This window comes from Ursus arctos, unplaced genomic scaffold (assembly GCF_023065955.2).
Source record: "Ursus arctos isolate Adak ecotype North America unplaced genomic scaffold, UrsArc2.0 scaffold_34, whole genome shotgun sequence".
NCBI lineage: Eukaryota > Metazoa > Chordata > Mammalia > Carnivora > Ursidae > Ursus > Ursus arctos.
This window is the reverse complement of record NW_026623030.1, coordinates 3,071,102-3,088,750: the sequence shown is the minus strand read 5'-3', so window position 1 is coordinate 3,088,750 and position 17,649 is coordinate 3,071,102. Positions and strand designations below refer to the sequence as shown.

Below are 17,649 nucleotides of genomic sequence, written 5' to 3'. Positions count from 1 at the left end.
GACCATTGTTACTCTGAACTCCATTTCTGATAATTTGGTTACATCCATATCCATTAGTTCTGTGGCAGAGGCCACAGATTCATTGTCTTTTCTTTGCTGGGGGGGGATTTCTCCTCGTCCTCATTCTGATGAGGAGAGGTTGCGGGGTTGTCCAGAGCCCAAATTATTGACTGGGACCCAGGCAGTGCGCACTTGTTTTATAAGGACCTTAGGGATGTGGGCTTCTTGATTTTTCAGCCTGCCTTCTGGGGGAGGGGCCTGCCGCGCCGATACTCAGGCAACCCTGTTTGGGTAGAGTCTCCATGTCCCCTGTGAGGGGGGATGGGGATGGGCACCCTGTGAGCCGGTATTTCCAGGCTTTTGTTCTCTGGCAGTTTTCCCTGGCGGTTTGCTGTGCCTCTTCTGAGAGTCAGAGTAGCAGTGGCCGAATCCCAGCCTCTGTCTCAGAACAGAGAGATCGCGGCCCGTTCTCCACTGAGCTCTTCTGGCCACTTTAACTCTGTTTCTGTTGGTGCTGCCAGAAACCCTGCAGCGTCCTGGGATGTGCGCCCCACAGCCGGCGTCCCAGCCCTCACTTCCAGGGCCGGCACGTCTCTGTCCTTTGTGCTTCTTTTTTTGTTTTTGTTTTTTTTCTTAAAAAGAACCATTTATTTTTTATTTTTTAAAAAGATTTTTATTTATTTATTTGACAGAGAGAGAGACAGCCAGCGAGAGAGGGAACACAAGCAGGGGGAGTGGGAGAGGAAGAAGCAGGCTCCCAGGGGAGGAGCCCGACGTGGGGCTCGATCCCAGGACCCCGGGATCACGCCCTGAGCCGAAGGCAGACGCTTAACGACTGAGCCACCCAGGCGCCCCTGTCCTTCGTGCATCTAACACCGCCAGCCACCCCCGGTTCCCGTGCGCTCCCGAGCCCCCTGTTTCAGTGTGGTTTGCGGGCACTCCAGAGCTTCGGTTTTCCGTCTGGTGGCGCACGTTCCCCGGCTCACGGTCTCAGTCTGCTCTCTCGCGGGTGCCGTCCATGAGTCCGCCCGCTCCCCCGTGCAGGTGGCTACCGCTTCCCGGTGCCCGATCGCGGCAGCTCCCTCCCCCTTCCGTTTATCTTCCGATATCCGTGCGCGGTTTCACGGCTCCCCGCTTCGTACCTCAATACTCAGCGCTGGAGATGTTCATTTGTAGAGATCCAGATGCATCTTCCTGCGTCTCAGGCTGATTCCGTGGGTGTTCAGGCTGGTCTGGTACCTATCCAGCTCGACTCGGGGGACCGGCTGAAAAAGGGGTCCCCTACTCCTCTGCCATCTTAACTCCTCTCTCACGAGTCATCTTCTTAGCAGCACCCACCAAGGGTATCCAGGAATGAGTGGCTGAACAGAATAGGGCCCTGTGCCCCAAACTCATTGGGCATCCTGGGCCCCTTCTCTGCATAATAACCCTCTCTTGTGGGTATAAGTATGGATATCCATGCATATGGATCCATCACAGGAACAGGACACAGGAAAGGACAGCTAGGTCCACAGAGGCCACACGTGGGAGCCTCGTTCCCTTAGCCAGAGGTCAGCATGGCCATCTAACCAGGCACCACCAGCCCCTAAGTAATGGTGAGCTCTTGTCCTGAGCCCAGAAATGGGCTCTCCATAAATGATGAGCTGTTTACAAAGTGGTATTTGTGAACTCGTTTTTGCAATAAATTAAGTGCTGGGAGGGGTGCCTGGCTGGCTCAGTTGATCATGTGACCCTTGATCTCGGGGTTGTGAGTTCGAGCCCCATATTGTGTGCAGAGATTACTTAAAAATAAAATCTTAAAAAAAAACAAGTGCTGAGAAAAATGGAGTGGGGCCCTGGCTTCCCAGAAGGTAGTGTGAGTGCCTCGGTGTGTTGCCAAACAAGGGTGAAAATCACTTCAGATTTCTTGTCTAAAACCATGCAAGCAAGGAGTGAGAGGAGTAGAATGTTTAAAAAGAGGGGGCACCTGGGTGGCTCAGTCAGTTAAGTGTCCGACCTTCATTTCGGCTCAAGTCACAATTTCAGGGCTGTGAGATTGAGCTCCGTGTTGGGCTCTGTGCTGGGCATGGCGCCTGCTTAAGATTCTCTCTCTCCCTCTGTTCCTCCTCCTGCTTTCTCGCTCTTAAAAAAAAAAAAAGAGCTTACATCGATCTGAGATTCTGACCTATACAATTTTCCTTTTCTCTGAAGAACCTCCTTTATCCTTTCTTGCAAAGCAGATTTACTGGCAACAAATTTCTTCAGCTTTTTAAAAAAATTTTTTATTTTTTATTTATTATTTTTAAAGATTTTATGTATTCATTTGAGAGAGAGTGAGAGCATGAGCTGGGGAGGGGCAGAGGAAGAGGACAAGCAGATTCCCCACTGAGCAGGGAGCCTGAGGCAGGGCTCCATCCCAGCACCCTGAGATCACGACCTGAGCCAAAGGCAGACACTTAACCAACTGAGCCACCCAGGTGCCCCTAAAATTTTATTTTTAAGTAATCTCTATGCCCAGTGTGGGGCTCAAACTCACGACCCCTGAGATCAACAGTCACACACTCTTATCAACTGATCCAACCAGGTGCCCTGAATTCTTTCAGCTTTTGCCTAAGAAAGTATTTCTCCGTTTTTTTTTTTTTTAAGATTTTATTTATTTATTCGAAAGAGATAGAGACAGCCAGCGAGAGAGGGAACACAAGCAGGGGGAGTGGGAGAGGAAGAAGCAGGCTCCTAGCAGAGGAGCCTGATGCGGGCTTCGATCCCATAACGCCGGGATCACGCCCTGAGCCGAAGGCAGATGCTTAATCGCTGTGCCACCCAGGCGCCCCGTATTTCTCCGTTTTTGAAGGATACTTTCACGGATACAAAATCCTAGGTTGGTGTTTCTTTCTCTTTCAATATAGTGTTTAACAGGAGTGGTGCAAGGGCACACCCTTGCCTGTGCCTGACCTTGGGAAAACATGTAGCTTCTTATCATCAATAATGTTACCTACAGGTTTTGTTGTTGCTCAATTGACGTATACTTGATACATACCTATAAGTTTCTTGTAGATGTTCTTTGTCCAGTTGGGAGAGGTCACCTTTATTACCACTTTGCTGAGATTTTATGGTGAAAGGTGTTGGGATTTTGTCAGATGCTTCTTCTGCATCTATGGATATGAGCATGTGATTTTTCTTTAGTTTGTTGATACGACGGGTCACATTGATTTCCTAGTGCTGAACCAGTCTCGCCTGCCTCAAATAAATCCTACCTGGTCAGGGAGTGCAATTCTTTTTTTTTAAGATTTTATTTTTAAGTAATCTCTACACTCATCGTGGGACTTGAACTTACAACCTTGAGATCAAGAGCCACCGACCAAGCCAGCCAGGCTCCCCTGCAATTCTTCTTATATGTTGTTGGACTTTCTCTTCTTCTTCTCGCTTTTTTTTTTATTTGACTTTCTAATATTTTGTTGAACATTTCTGCACTTATCGCCATGAAAGATATTATGATTTCTTTTCTTGCCATATCTTTGCCTGATTTTTGGTACATTAGGGTAATGCTGGCCTCATAGAATCAGGTGTGCTCCCTCTGAAGAGACTGTAATCGTATCATTTCTTCCTTTAAATGTATGTGTCTGGTGCAATCATGCACCAGGGTATTACCCGAATGAGTTGAAAACTTACACCCACCCAAAAACGAGCACGTGAAGGTTTACAGCAGTTTTGTACAGAAGTGCTGCACACAGGAAACCACCAAGATGCCCTCCATAGGTGAATAGTAAACAAACTATGGTACATCCATACAGTGCAGTATTCGGCGATGGAAAGAAATGTGCTGTCATGAACAGAGAGGAGAGTGGTGGTTACCAAGGGTGGGGGAGGTGCTGGTCAAAGGGTCCAAGCCTTCACTTGTAAGATGAATGAGTTCCGGGGGTGTAATGCACAGCACGGTGAGCGCAGTTAATGATACTGTGTTGTATGCTTGATATTTGCCTAGAGTAGATCTTAAGTGTTCCCACCACACACACACACACACACACACACACACACACCCCGTAACTGTGGGAGGTGACGGATATGTTTACCTGGCAGTCGTGATCATTCCATGAAGTAAAGGTATTTTGAATGATCATGTTATACGCCTTAAATATATACAATTTTATTTGTCAATTGTATCTCAATAAAGTTGGAGGAAAAATGAGCTATCAAGCCGTAAACCAACATTAAGTGGCCTTGAACACAACACTGCTACATGAAAGAGGCCAATCTGAAAAGGCTACATTCTTTATACTTCCAGTTACATGCCATTTGGGAAAAGGCAAAAGTATAGAGACAACAGAGCAAAAGGGTCTGTGGTTGCCCATGGTGAGGGGAGAGGCCGGTGCTTGGAGCCCTGCGTGCTGGCTACTCGGCGTGCTGTCAATCCTAAACTGGTCAAAACAAAATCTGCTTACTAAACACACACACACATACATACGGATATGAGCAAGAGAGACTGAGTGGCTGGAATTGGTGGAGAGGAGCTCTTGGGAGATGCGGGAGTCAGGAAGTGACTAAGCTGGTTTGAAACCACCAGTGAGAGATAGGGTGTCCCATGATCCAAGAGGATTCTGGCAAGGGTAAATCAACTGCTTTCCGAATTTAATACATGTATTAGAGTCCTGGGGAGCAAAAATGTAGTCATAAATACACAGCTCAAGGTCTACTTTATGCATAGAGTAAACATAAGAAAACAGCAATGGGAAGAAGTAAAATGATTTTTTGGGACAGAATGTTCTGGAATTCTCCCCAGTCGCAGATATGGCATCTTCCACGCAATGTTTTCTAATTGTAATAATTGCCCTTCTCCAACTGCCAGACTAACACAAAGTTTTAAACCTCTTGCTACCTGTCAACTGCATTTTAGAAATTCCCGTGTACCAGGAGTGCTACCTGAATATGGGGGACAGTGGGACCGGCAGCCCAAGTACTGGGGTGCTTCATGGGAGGGGCTTCATCTCTCTGCTCTGGGGCCTTGGGTCCGTGGTCTCAGGCCTTTGTTCCAACGCTGGGTGGACCTGTGCTGCCGATTCACCCTCAGGACTGGGTGTGGAGGGCTGAGCCCAGAAAGGTGCAGGTGGGGAGCAAGGTCAGATGGAGGCAGGGACAGGGTGCTGATGACCAGGGCTGAGGGAGCACCCTTGGCGGCCTGGTGAGGCCTCTAGAACCACAAACGGATACCTGTTACCGCCAAGGAGAAACAAAACGCAAAGCCAAAACAAAGTAAGGAAAGGAGAGGGAGAGCGCTGGTGTGGACGCTGGGGCAGGCGCGGGGCACACCTGTCCTCGAGAGTCCTGAGAGCCACTGGGAGGCAGGGGCTGCCATCCCAATTCCACCAGCAGACACTGAGGGCCCACATGGCCTTGGCTGAAGATCACAGCTGCTCTGCAGCGGGGCTGAGTTTAGGGCTCGATCTGACAGGGGCTGCTCCGGTGGTGGGGTGCACGTCGGAGCTATTTGGTGTGTGTGTGTGTTGGGGGAAAGACCTGTGTTCTCCCATCTCGGGTGGGCCACGCTGTCTGGACGGCAGTATGTTCTTACATCAAGACGGGAGCTTGCACAGACATGCAGGCTCGTCTGCAGCACGTGGGAAACATGCGCAACCCAGGGGGCGGAAGGGGGCGCCCGGGCCGCCCGGCGGGCTCCTTGCAGCTGCACGCCGCACTTGCGAGAGGGAGTCGGCCATCACATAGCATCTCCAGTGTCTGATGGACAGGCCAGTCTCAATGGCCACAGCTGAGAAAGGGGGAGGTCGGCCTCGCTTTTATGGACTGAACTGAATCTTAAATTGGCCAGAATTCAAGCGGGGCCGGCCCGCCCCTCCCGCCCAGCACCCCGGTTGATGGTCCTGGGAGTGCCTATTGCCTTCATCTGTGAGAGGGAACAGGGCGGGACGGGCTGGAGCACCCTGTTTCTTCTGTCATGACATCATCTGCTTTTTTCATCCTTCTTTCACTAAAATACTTTGTCTCATCTGCACATCGCTGTTAGTAGCTACTCGGCTTTTCAGAGGATGAACTCTTGACAGCCTTGGGCCCTCCTGTGACTTTCCCTGGTCCTGTGCTCCCCGCTGGGTACCATTCTGGCCTCCTGGGGGCCCAGATTGCAAGCACTGTCCCCGTCTGCCCCCTGTCCTCCCATCCCTGCATTTCGTCCTGACACACTCAGGACCGATGCAGCTGCCTTTGCAGACTTTCAATCTACAGTGACGGTGCCTTTTCTGATGCCACGAGAGTGCGCGCCTCTCATCCCTGTTCTCCTTTAAGCATTTATTACGTTTGTAATTGTCATTTTATAAAAATGCCTGTCTTCCCTGCCACAGACAGCGCCACAGGCAGCTCTGCCGGCTCTGTTCCCCGCGGCCTCACAAGCCCCTCTTATCTACTGCCCCACCCAACCTCACTTGCACTTCTCCACCGCTCTTCGTTTTCCTGCTTTTTCAAACCAGGGTGACCTTCCCGTACCTACTCACGGGGCCCTCCTGCTGGAGACTCCTGGGGCAGTGCTAACGGTCACTTGGGGCTCTGTCCCACTTCTTTGATGACACCCTTTTGGGGCACTTGCTCTGCTCTCTAGTGCCTCTGACCGTTGATTCCTCTGGGGTAGAAGCATAACGCCACCCTGGGGAAGGAGACCGGGGAGGCGCTGGCTGCCCCACCCCTGCTTATTCACGACGGGCGAATTTTACGGATTCCATGAAGGGGCTCTGGGGATTACAATACTTGAAAATCACTGCTGTGTGGGATGTGTGCACACAGCAAAGTCTTTCAAACGCAAATAAAAACTCAATTCCTGGGGCGCCTGGGTGTTAAGCGTCTGCCTTCGGCTCAGGGAGTGATCCCAGCGTTCTGGGATCGAGCCCCACGTCAGGCTCCTCCACTGGGAGCCTGCTTCTCCCTCTCCGACTCCCCCTGCTGTGTTCCCTCTCTCACTGGCTATCTCCCTCTCTCTGTCAAATAAATAAATAAAATCTTAAAAAAAACCAAAAAACAATTCCTTACGAGAAGTCAGCACTGGCCCCTTGGAGCGCCTTCCCTCCTGGTGCAGCTGGCTCAGTCACAAAAAGCCCGCATCTTTTAGCTCCTGGGGTCTGCAGGCTCCCCAGGGACCGGGACTACTTTAGTGCGCAAGTCAACTCTGGGAAGGAAGGAAAAAAAGGGGGGCACCCAGATTTCTGGGAGTGGTAACAGGGCCACTGGTCCCTGACTCTCCAAGGCAGGTTCTGTCAGCTTGGTGACCGTCTGTGAGTAGACAGCCAGCTCGTGTGCCCACACCCCCAGTCTGCCCCAGACTTCCCACCAGTGCCTGGGCCTGGGCACTTTGGCCCCGGTGTCCCACATGCTCCAGGTCACTGCACATCCCCTTGCCCCTCCTCCCACCATTTCCACAGGTGACAGGAAGGAGGCTTTGTTACCTTTTGGTCTTACTAAAAACAGGGCAACGGCTTCCCTGCTCCTCTGACCAAGAAATTAAAAGAGAAAAGCATCTCTACACCCAACAGGTGAGGGGACTCGTGCTCCATCACCTCAGTCTCCCCTCAGCCTCCTTGGGCCTCTGTCTTGTCCAACCCGGCCACCACAGCTAATGACACCACTGCGAGGGAAGAACATCCAAGCCCCACAGAGCAGTACTTCATGACAGACCTACAGGCACCACCTCAATCAGGCCTCACAGGGACAGGCATTCCTCCTATTTCCGCTTCTCTTGCTGGCTCTTCCTTATTCTCAACAGACACCCTGCTCCCCACTCTAAAAAACGTCTGTCACGGGGCACCACCTCATCCCATTTCCTCCTCTCTACCTTTTCCTCAAAGGACCTTTGTCTTCACCTTTCCTTGGTGCCAGGCTCAGAGAAAAGAGCCCCTTGTGCCACGTCCACCTTGACCCACCCCTTCCCTGGCCCTCAACCCTGTGAGGCCCAGTAGCACTGTCCCCTCTCTGCGTCTCCTTCCTCAGACTCCAATGTGGTAAAGCCCATCACCCATGAAAACCTTCCCTTCACTGCTCCCCTGTGGACACACCCAATCCCTCTCCCTCCCTCTACACTTGGGGCTCCACAGGGGTCTGCACCTGCCTCCACCTGCTCTGCAACCCCACGACCTGGGCTTGGCTACTGCTCTTCCCAGAGAGGCGCTCTGTGGCCACTGGCCAGCTCTGAACGCTCTGGTTCTAATTAAAGAGAGAACCAACCAAGATGCGAGTCTATACTGCCAACTGGACTGGCTGCGGAGCTCCTCATGATTAATAATGTGGAAAAGAGAGGATTATTAATTCCTTACGCTGAATAAGGAAGATGATCGTTAAAACTACAGGATTACAACTACAAAGAGTGTTGACCTCTCAAAGGGAAAGTGAGTGCGATAATCCAATGAGCGTTCCAAATACCCATCAGTTTAGGCAAGATCAGCTCATCTCCCTGAATAAAGTTTCACACAGGTCCTCCCCGCTCAGATTAATAGAAAGCAGGCAGTTCAGTCAGCAGATGTCACAGTGCTACCTTACAACAAACAAACAAAAACAAAGAAAGAAAGCAAGCATTTAGGAAGATCTGCTATTTACTCTGTTTTCAGGTACTGGGTTGGAAACCTAAAATGCATCTGTATGATCTTTATAACATGCGAAGTTCCACTCTCCAGTCGAGGTCTGAGCGCACAGACTGAAGCACGAACAGCACGATGACCGGCTCAGAGCCAGCTGCAGTTCTCAGCAGAGGGCAGGTTCTGAACCCAGAGTTATGGGCCCGAAGCCTGTGCTCTTTCTACACCACCACACCAGAAAATCTTCCAACATTTTTGTCCTGTAAGTCACTGCACGATGCCCAATATTGAGAAGAACCAAACGTCCCAGAGTCCCTAATACATTCGTGACATCTTGGTCTGAAAAGAGAGGCTGCCAGGGATACCTGCCCTGGCAGCAGAGTCGTTGAAGTTTAGGAAGATGAGAAGAGGCGCACATGGGCGCTGTGTCAGGACTCCCAGCACTGCTGTCTTCCCCCCTCTAGAGCCAAGCGACTGAAGAACGATCTGGAAAACCTGATGGAGCACTAAAATCCCACTGGCCTTCAGAAGCACCAGTTTATGGTTCTATCACTGATTACTATAAGCAAAGTCAAATTACGAACACGCTTATTTGGGAAGCATTGTAATAAAGGACTAGACGACTTCCTATGTTCACACATGAAATTCCAATTAAGCTATACATGCGCAGTACTATGTTATTTTGGTAACACAGGGACACAATTTAATGATTCTAATTTTTTTTGTAGTTTTTTTTTTTTACAAGTCAGGTGCCATAAACATTCAAATAATCCATCTTTAAAAAGTACGTTTACAACATCAAAAGAATTAAGATGAAATATAAACCTTTCTACTTACAGTTTTTATACAGATTAACCAAATCACAAATACCACAAATAAATGTTAAATTGTAACAATATAATGAATAAACATTCAGATTCTTAATAAAATCTTCCTTTAACATTTTTTTAAACTTACCATTATACTAAATAATCTATGCAGAGTTTTGGGGTACAATACCAAGAAGGCACCAACAGTACAAAGCAGATACAAAGCAGTTTCAGAACTTTCTCGAGTGCTCTACATGGATGAACAGCACAAAAAAGGCAACAAGCTTTAGGTAAACCTGGTGCAACCCCAGAGAATCCCCTCTGGTTTCCCAGTCGCTTCCGATCCGTGATGCGGAACCGGATTACAGTGAGAGAGACCACATAGCTACTGTTACATGCTTCTCATCTGCACTATAGGAGTATCATATTTCAAACACCGGCATGACAAGCATGACAATTTTAAAGCACAAATGCTTTAAAAATGTATAAGCAAAAGGATTGCTCAGATTTTTCAAAACCACTACATTTACAAAAATATTTCCCTTAAACTTGGGATTGCTCCAAAACATTGATTTACAAATATAAAAGTATTATGGAAGGACCCAAAGCATGTGTGCATATGTGTGTATTAACATACTGTTACCATACTATATAAAAGTTACCAATTTAAAAACCGTATTAACATATAAGCAAATAAAGGTAAAACAGTCTCCTCTGAATGGTCTGAACATTATGTGGCATGCGGTGTGGGCAGCATACATGTGTGACTCCCTACTTAGATACAACCAGTGATGAGCCATGCGTGGCTCCAAAAGCTGACAGGACCCTGCACACCCGTCACCCGTGCCTGCAGCAGCACGACGGACTGTGAACACACCGCACGCTGCGTACTGCACATGAACACAACGATATGCTTCGACCCATGCATCAAGATGGTCTGCGTGTCTCCATCAGCTCTGAAGACTTGTGTCAGCACAGAGTCGTCATGAGTTCTCTCAGATCCACTCCACTGGCTTGGTTAGGTATTGTGTTTCATACTAAATGAAAAGGTTGGAATGTTTCAACAGGAATTTTTTGCTTACTTTTTAGACACCAAAAAAGCCATTAGTCTGAAAGCTTCTCTGAGCATACTAAGAATGGAGGCATTCGGTATCACCAGTAAGGAATTCGGATGACCTAAGCGGTATATTTTTAGAGATGTAAGATCCAAATGACAAGCCTATCACACATAATAGCTAGTACTTTTCACACCTTGATTACGATAATTCTCCGACCTGTTAAACCAAGTTTGGCATGATTAATAGAAAGCACACAATTTACAGCTGCAGTGATTCTAGAATGCAGTTAGTGGTTTCATGCCAATCTGACTCCACAGTACCAGCGAGGGGGATGGGACAGCCTGCAGTCCTCAGGTATTAGTAACCAAGGCTATGGCTTTCTGTTTAGAGGACTGCAGATTAACCTCATAATACTAACATTCCACTTAAAAAGGACAAAGAAACAAGAGTAAGAAAACTGTCAATGCTTCTTTGAAAATGAAAACTGACTCACCAATGTATCAGGTAACAGTCAAACCTCTACCCTATCAATGCCGTACAGACCTTTACACGGCAGCTCTGAGCACGGAGATGAAAATCACATATTTTACGGCAAGAATCTCGATGTGGCTCCGATCTCTGAGGCTGAGTCAGCCGTCCTTTGTTAACCTGTGAGGTGTGAAGATCGGCACCCTGGGTCGGTTGGTGTGGGCCAAGTGGCACTGGGCCGTCCTTCCCAGCACCCAGCCATGCCCAGCAGCATTTCTGGGGCACACAGGCAGGCCCTCTTTAGAAAGAACCAGAGAATCCAACCTGAGACGTTTGGGCGTCTTCATCAGAGTCTGACATAGTACTTTAGACCTATGATTTGAGTAAAGGAACATGTCAGAGTTGATTCTCTGCTGTGCAAAGGGAAACTAGGACCCTGTAGAAATGCCTTGTGAATCATCTTCTGTAAACCAGTGTTGGGGCAGTTCCCCGGGTGGGAAGGGGAGGCCCTCAAGGATTTCTGCTCCAAGCACAGACTGAAACTGACTGTTGTCCTTTTGGACACGCTGATCCAGAGGAAACCGACACTGAATCTTAACATGAATATGAAGATCGAAGATGTACATTTATTTTCATGAATTACAAGTGCATTTCTGTTCATATTAGCAGGCAGTCTTTATATAACCCATTCTCCATTGCTGTCAAAAATCAAACAAGAAAAAAAAGGACAGCTGAGAAATGAAAAGCTAAAAATAGAATTAGTTTTCCTAAGTGATCTGCTGGATAGCATTTCCGTGGAACACAAACTCAGAGGTAACAATAAATTTTTCGTTTCAATCATAGGCATGTGGCACTTGGACAGTCATCTCTGCACAGAAAGCTGTAACAGTCATGCGAGGGTACAGTAATTATTGAACAAGGCAAATTTCTCACCACAGAGAGAGCAGTGGGGGAGTCAAGAGGAGGCACCGCACTGGGACAGAACACCAAGTCAACGCCACAGCGTACAGTGGCGGGAACAAATACTTAAAGAGATCAGGATAGTACGGGATAGAGCTCCAAACATGACTTAGTGCTAGCTTTTTCTCATGGTCTTAGCAGTATCAGAAACATTTGAGAGTACTTGACGACAGAACAGTGCTTCATGTCATGAGCTCATGAAGGCTTTATTACAAATTGTTATACTGTAGGTTGAAAAATGAACTTGAGATGCTGACATGCTGTAGGAGAAAAAAGAATTGTACACTTTCTCATTTAAAGACGCAGGGCTCCTCTCTGCTAAATCCTGAGGCATTGAATGTGGCTACACTGAACGTGGCACGTGGTGTGAAGGAGCTCGGGGGTATGTGTCCACCCGTGTGTGCAGCTCTGCCCCGTGACGTCTGGCTGGCCTGCTGGCTGCTTCTCCACACACTTTTCTTAGTGCCCTGCTGTGACCTGTGTCCATCTCTCACTAAATCCCGAATGCAGCTGCCACATTAAATCTTTCTGTGTAAGCCTTGCGAACAGTACTGCAGATAACACATCGGGGCAGGTGTTATACCTCTACAAATGGTGTAAGAAACCACAGTAAATCTACAGAAGGAAGTTGCTGGGTGCAGTACTTCTTTTATTTAGAAAAATGATCGAGTTTTCTAAAAGCTGGGCAAACAGCACAAACCTTAAATATGTTAGTGACTAACAGGGTATGAGAAAAGACACGGGCAAGTGCCCCCAAAGATTCCCGAGACGGGAACACTTGCTGCAGGCTGCAACGACATCCCAGGTGTTTCCACATGCTCCTGCTCTGAGGAAACGCTGACGGGGAAAAGGTGAAGTGCAAATAAGGGGCTGTCACTGACTTAAAGTGCCCTAGGTAGTAGCCTTCCCTATCATAAAGTGAGATGCCAGTGACGAGAGCCAATCTGGAAAGAACTATCTCTGGTGTGACTGCATGGGTCAGCAGGGCGGCACGTAGGAAGGATTCAGGAGAGGGAGGAACCACTGCATCTTTCAAACCAGAAAGCGATTAGTGACTAAAGCAACGGTAAGCAGTAGGTGCACCAAAAGTACATACTGCCACAGGTCACCAGTGGTGACACACACAGGGATGCCAGGAACAGTTCTCTGGACTGAAGGAATTCTTTGAAAGCATAAAAGCCACAACTACCAGAAACCGCCCCTCCGAACGGCTCAAAGGAGTCAAGGTGGATAAGCCGAGACGGGCTGGAGACAGGACCGGGGTCAAGAACTGGGAAGAACAACACCGATGTCTGAGCACGTCCAGTCCTCTGAGCCCTTGTCCTATTGAAAAATAAACAAACAAACAAGCCTATGAGTTAAGAATGACCCACATTAAAGCAACATCAGCAGCAGCATTAGGAAAATGGAGAAGTGAAAAGAATGGACGAACATTATGAAAACTGGAAAAGTATGTGTGTGTGTGGGGGGAAGCAAAAAAAAAAAAAAAAAAAAAAAAAAAAAAGACTCCTGCAAAAAGGTCACTTCACCTGGAACCACTCGGGCGTGCGCATCACAGGGCAGCTCTGAAGGGGTGGGCTCTGCCCGCAGTGTGCAGGCGCCTCTCCCTGGGCGCCTCAGAGGAGGTTTCCGTGACACTCACAGGGAACACGTGCACGCACGTGCGCTCGCAGCTCGGCAGGCTTCCGTGTTCTTAAGCTGCCTTTTATTAACTGGAATACCCACCAGTCCAGTGGTCAAAACCAGGCTCTGAAGGTCTTTGTAAAGAACACACATTTGGCGGGGCACCTGGGTGGCTCAGTCGGTTAAGCATCGGACTTAGACTCGGGTCATGATCTCAGGGATCCTGGGATTGAGCCCCATATCAGGCTCCTTGCTCAGTGGGGAGCCTGCTTCTCCCTCTCCCTCAGCCCCTCCCTCTGCTTGTGCTCTCTCACTCATGCTCTTTCTCAAATAAATAAAATCTTGGGGGAAAAAAAACCCGAAATCCCACACATTTGGGGAGCCTGCGTGGTTCAGTTGGTTAAGTGTCCGACTCTTGCTTTTGGCTCAGGTCATGATCTCAGGGTTGTAAGATCAAGCCCCACATTGGGCTCCACGCTGGGCATGGAGCCTGCTTAAGATTCTTTCCTTCTCCCTCTCCCTTCCCCCTCCTAAAAAAAAAGAAAGAAAAGAAAAGAAAAGAAAAGAAAAGAAAAAAAGAAAGAAAGAAAGAAAGAAAGAAAGAAAGAAAGAAAGAGAAAGAACACGCATTTACACAATGTTTGTTTGTGACCTCCTATTCTTTTTAAAAAAATTTTTTTTAAAGTAATCTCTATGCCCAATGTGGGGCTCAAACTCACAAGCCTGAGATCAAGAGTCACACATTCCACTAAGTGAGCCAGCCAGGCTCCCCTGCTGCCTCCTATTCTTACCAAGTCTCTTTTCCTCTCTGGACGTCCAGTTGGGACAGAATCAACCACACAGAGCCAAGTGTGTTGTTATAACAACTCAAGTTCCCTGTGACTGCAACAAAGCAGGACAAGCAAAATGAAGTACTGGCTGGAAGTGTGAGGCTGGCTGGCCTGGATTCTGCTGAGGCAGGGAGCCCTGGCATGGGTCCCAAGAGCAGGAGATGGGTCTCATCACCTACGTCTGAGGTGATCTGACAGCAATTGCCCCACCAGGCCTCCAGGACGGCACCCTGAAAGACTGCAGGTGGCACCCTGAAGATAGCCGTCACTCATTTACTACACGTGACAGGGCCCACCTGGCTCTCCAGATGTCTGCACATGTGCCACCTGCAACAGGTCCACTAGGAGTGTCACACCAACAAAGCATAAGCAGCACATGTCCCCCCTTCATTATTGTAATACCTCTATTTTACTTGAAGAGATTATATTACAAATCAAATCTACTCGAACCCTTTATAGGCTAATAGTTCTCAAGGGTGAGCATCAGAACCCTCTGCAGAGCTTGTTAAAACACAGACTGTTAGGGGGTAGGGCACAGATGGACCACAGTTTTGAGAACCACTGCCATATGTAATGAATTAAGTTCATCCTCAGGTCTCCACTAGTTTTGTTATCATCCCAGGGAGAAGTGAGACATTACCACTCAAATCAGCTTGTGTTCTTGGTTCTGATGAGGAAACCTGCTTGAGATGGCTGGGAGGGTAACTAAGTGTGTCAAAATACAAACAAAACAGATCTTCTCTTTGGAGAGGCCCTTATTGTTGTGAAATGTTTGCTAGTATGATCTGGCAGGATGTCACTCTGCCATTTCACAATGCACTTTCAGGCAAGACGGCGTTCATCACCACTCAAGAGGGCAGGAAGGATGGTGGTTACAACCCAACTCTGTGACAAGGAGATGGACTCAGACATGGGAAATGACCTCCCTCTAGAGGTCCGCTGTTCTGGACTGCAGCCAAACCTACTGGCTGGGGGGCGCCTGGGTGGCTCAGTCGTTAAGCGTCTGCCTTCGGCTCAGGGCATGATCCCGGCGTTCTGGGATCGAGCCCCACATCAGGCTCCTCTGCTGGGAGCCTGCTTCTTCCTCTCCCACTCCCCCTGCTTGTGTTCCCTCTCTCGCTGGCTGTCTCTCTCTGTCAAATCAATAAATAAAATCTTAAAAAAAAAAAACAAAAAAAACCCCACAAAAAACCTACTGGCTGGGAGAAATTAATCAGTCTGAGAAAATTCACCAACAGGCAGAGGAGGAAGTCAGGCACCTACCTTCACCAGCCTCTTCAAACAGGAGGCTTATCTAAAACCGACCCACTTAAATAAAACAGAATGAACACCTCCTGAACCTTTCAGACCACTCAGGGCAACAGTAAAGCCTGTGACGAGGCAAGCAGGCGACACCTGGGGCTTCCTCTGGAGTAGTCTTTACCATCTCCTCCCCCAAAGGCGTCCCCATGGCTGTGCTCTGAGGTCCTGTGTGGGCATGTTTTCCAGTTCTTTCCTATGTAGCTGGGCAGTCAACATCACCTTTCGTTAACATCCCTGAATGTTCCAGCACCTGTACCTCCCTGATTGTCCAGTTGTAGCTTCTGATCTCACTGCTGCAGGCTGGGAACTCAGTAACACTGCGGCACAGTATTGTGAACGAGTTCCTCAACCTCTTCCAGGGCACAGAACTACTGCAAGGCAGGTATGGAACTTACAAGAAAATGGCGTTGTGGGTCCAAAGACCCAGAGCTGTCTAACTTTGCCACCAGTGTATAATCTTCAGCAAAACGCTTAAACCCCTGCAATCTTCAGTTTCCTCAATCATAAACATGGGCTGTGTGCTGACTTCAGACAATGTTGCTGTGAGCATCAAAAGAAAATGTTTGTGAAAGAACCTGGCCCACAATTTAATGCATGCCCCCGGCCCTACCTTCCTCTGGATCCACTTCTGTCTTCTAGATTACTAAATTACAAGCCCATCTAGATGTTGGCAACCTTTGAAATGCGTAAGACAAGATAGACTGACAGGTGGACGGAGGAACAGATGGACAGATATGTGACAAAGCATGTCGCAAAATGTTAATCACAGAATCTAGGTGGTCGGAATGTGGGTTTCTATTATTAAACTCAACTTTTCAGAATAGTTGAAAATTGTAATTTAAAAAACATTGGAAGTAACTAGATCTACTGAGGTGGTTATTTTTGATGTACAATAATCAAATCATTATGCTGTACACCTGAAGCTAATATAATATGCCAATTATAATTCAGTAACAAAAAGTAGGGGGGAAAAGGCTATAAGCAAGTACCATGCCTTTTGCTCCCATGGAGAAAGTGAAGTAAACACAGAGTGACCATCTCTGCCATCTGTGTCCCTGGTAACAAGCCCTAGTCCTGGACTCTCAGAACTGGGGTAGACCCTGACAGCCGCCATGGCCTCCATCTGCTAACTCGGACTTCAGGAGACAGCAGGCCAGCAGGTGGCTGCGCCCTGCAGCCCAGGAGCATGCTCGCCTTTGTTCTGTTCCCCTGGCGGGTACACTGCCCTTTTCTTCCAGTAGCCGTGCCAGCGGTCCCAAGGGTATCTGCTCTCTGAGGTTACCCAATATCCTTACTGCCCTAGAGTCACCTGCCCTGATGCTTCAGGTCTTTGCCGAAGATGCCTGTGAGGGAGAGGCGGGCTCCTCGGTAACCCTGGGCTTCAGTCTCCCACACGGGCCTGACTCCCTGGCCCCGCACTGCTGGGAACCTCCCCGGACAGCGGAATGCCCCCTTCCTGACACTCTCTTTCACACTAAAAACATGCGTGGTAGTTCTGTGTGTCTTTGTCCCCTACTAACCCATGTGCTCCTTTGAGGCCAGGTTTAGGTTTGTTTGCCCTGCTCCCCACACGTCCCTGTCCCAGAGGAAGCACGCAGTATGTGTGAACTCAACAAGAAAAAGATGGAGAAAAACAGAGGCCCCCAACAGACTTCAGGAAAATGAGCTGTTAAAGGGATTGTGAAGCAGTCGAAGTAGCTCAGCTCAGTATTCTAGGCCAGGGCTCAGAACACCTGTTCCTGTAAAGGGCCAGATAAAACTATCTATAAAACCCCGAGGCAGGTGATCTGACCTTGTGCAGACACAGGGAAGGGAGAGAGCAGGCTCTGGGAGAGAGAGGACCCCTTCCACTGCGAGCACCAAGCAAAGGGACCGGGAAGGAGAACCCAAGGAGACTCCAGTTAAGGAGTGAAATGGCTGGGTCCCGGGGTCTGCCTTCCCATCAGCGAGTGACCTTGTAGATCACTGCACACAGCAAACACTTTAATAGGTTGTCACATCATGGGGAACGAAAGGAGAAATGAAACCAAGCCTTGCTAGACTGTCCTCCTCAGCCTCC

General features: G+C 48.5%; 1 protein-coding gene across 1 annotated transcript in view; it reads right to left on the bottom strand.

The window, feature by feature from the left end:
• Positions 1–9,220: 9,220 nt before the first annotated feature.
• MAPK1 (mitogen-activated protein kinase 1) overlaps positions 9,221–17,649 on the bottom strand; it is a 104,653-nt gene continuing 96,224 nt past the window's right edge. The window contains exon 9 of the mRNA XM_026487825.4: positions 9,221–13,158. The gene's annotated coding sequence lies outside the window, so the exon portion shown is untranslated. The remainder of the gene's footprint in view (positions 13,159–17,649) is intronic.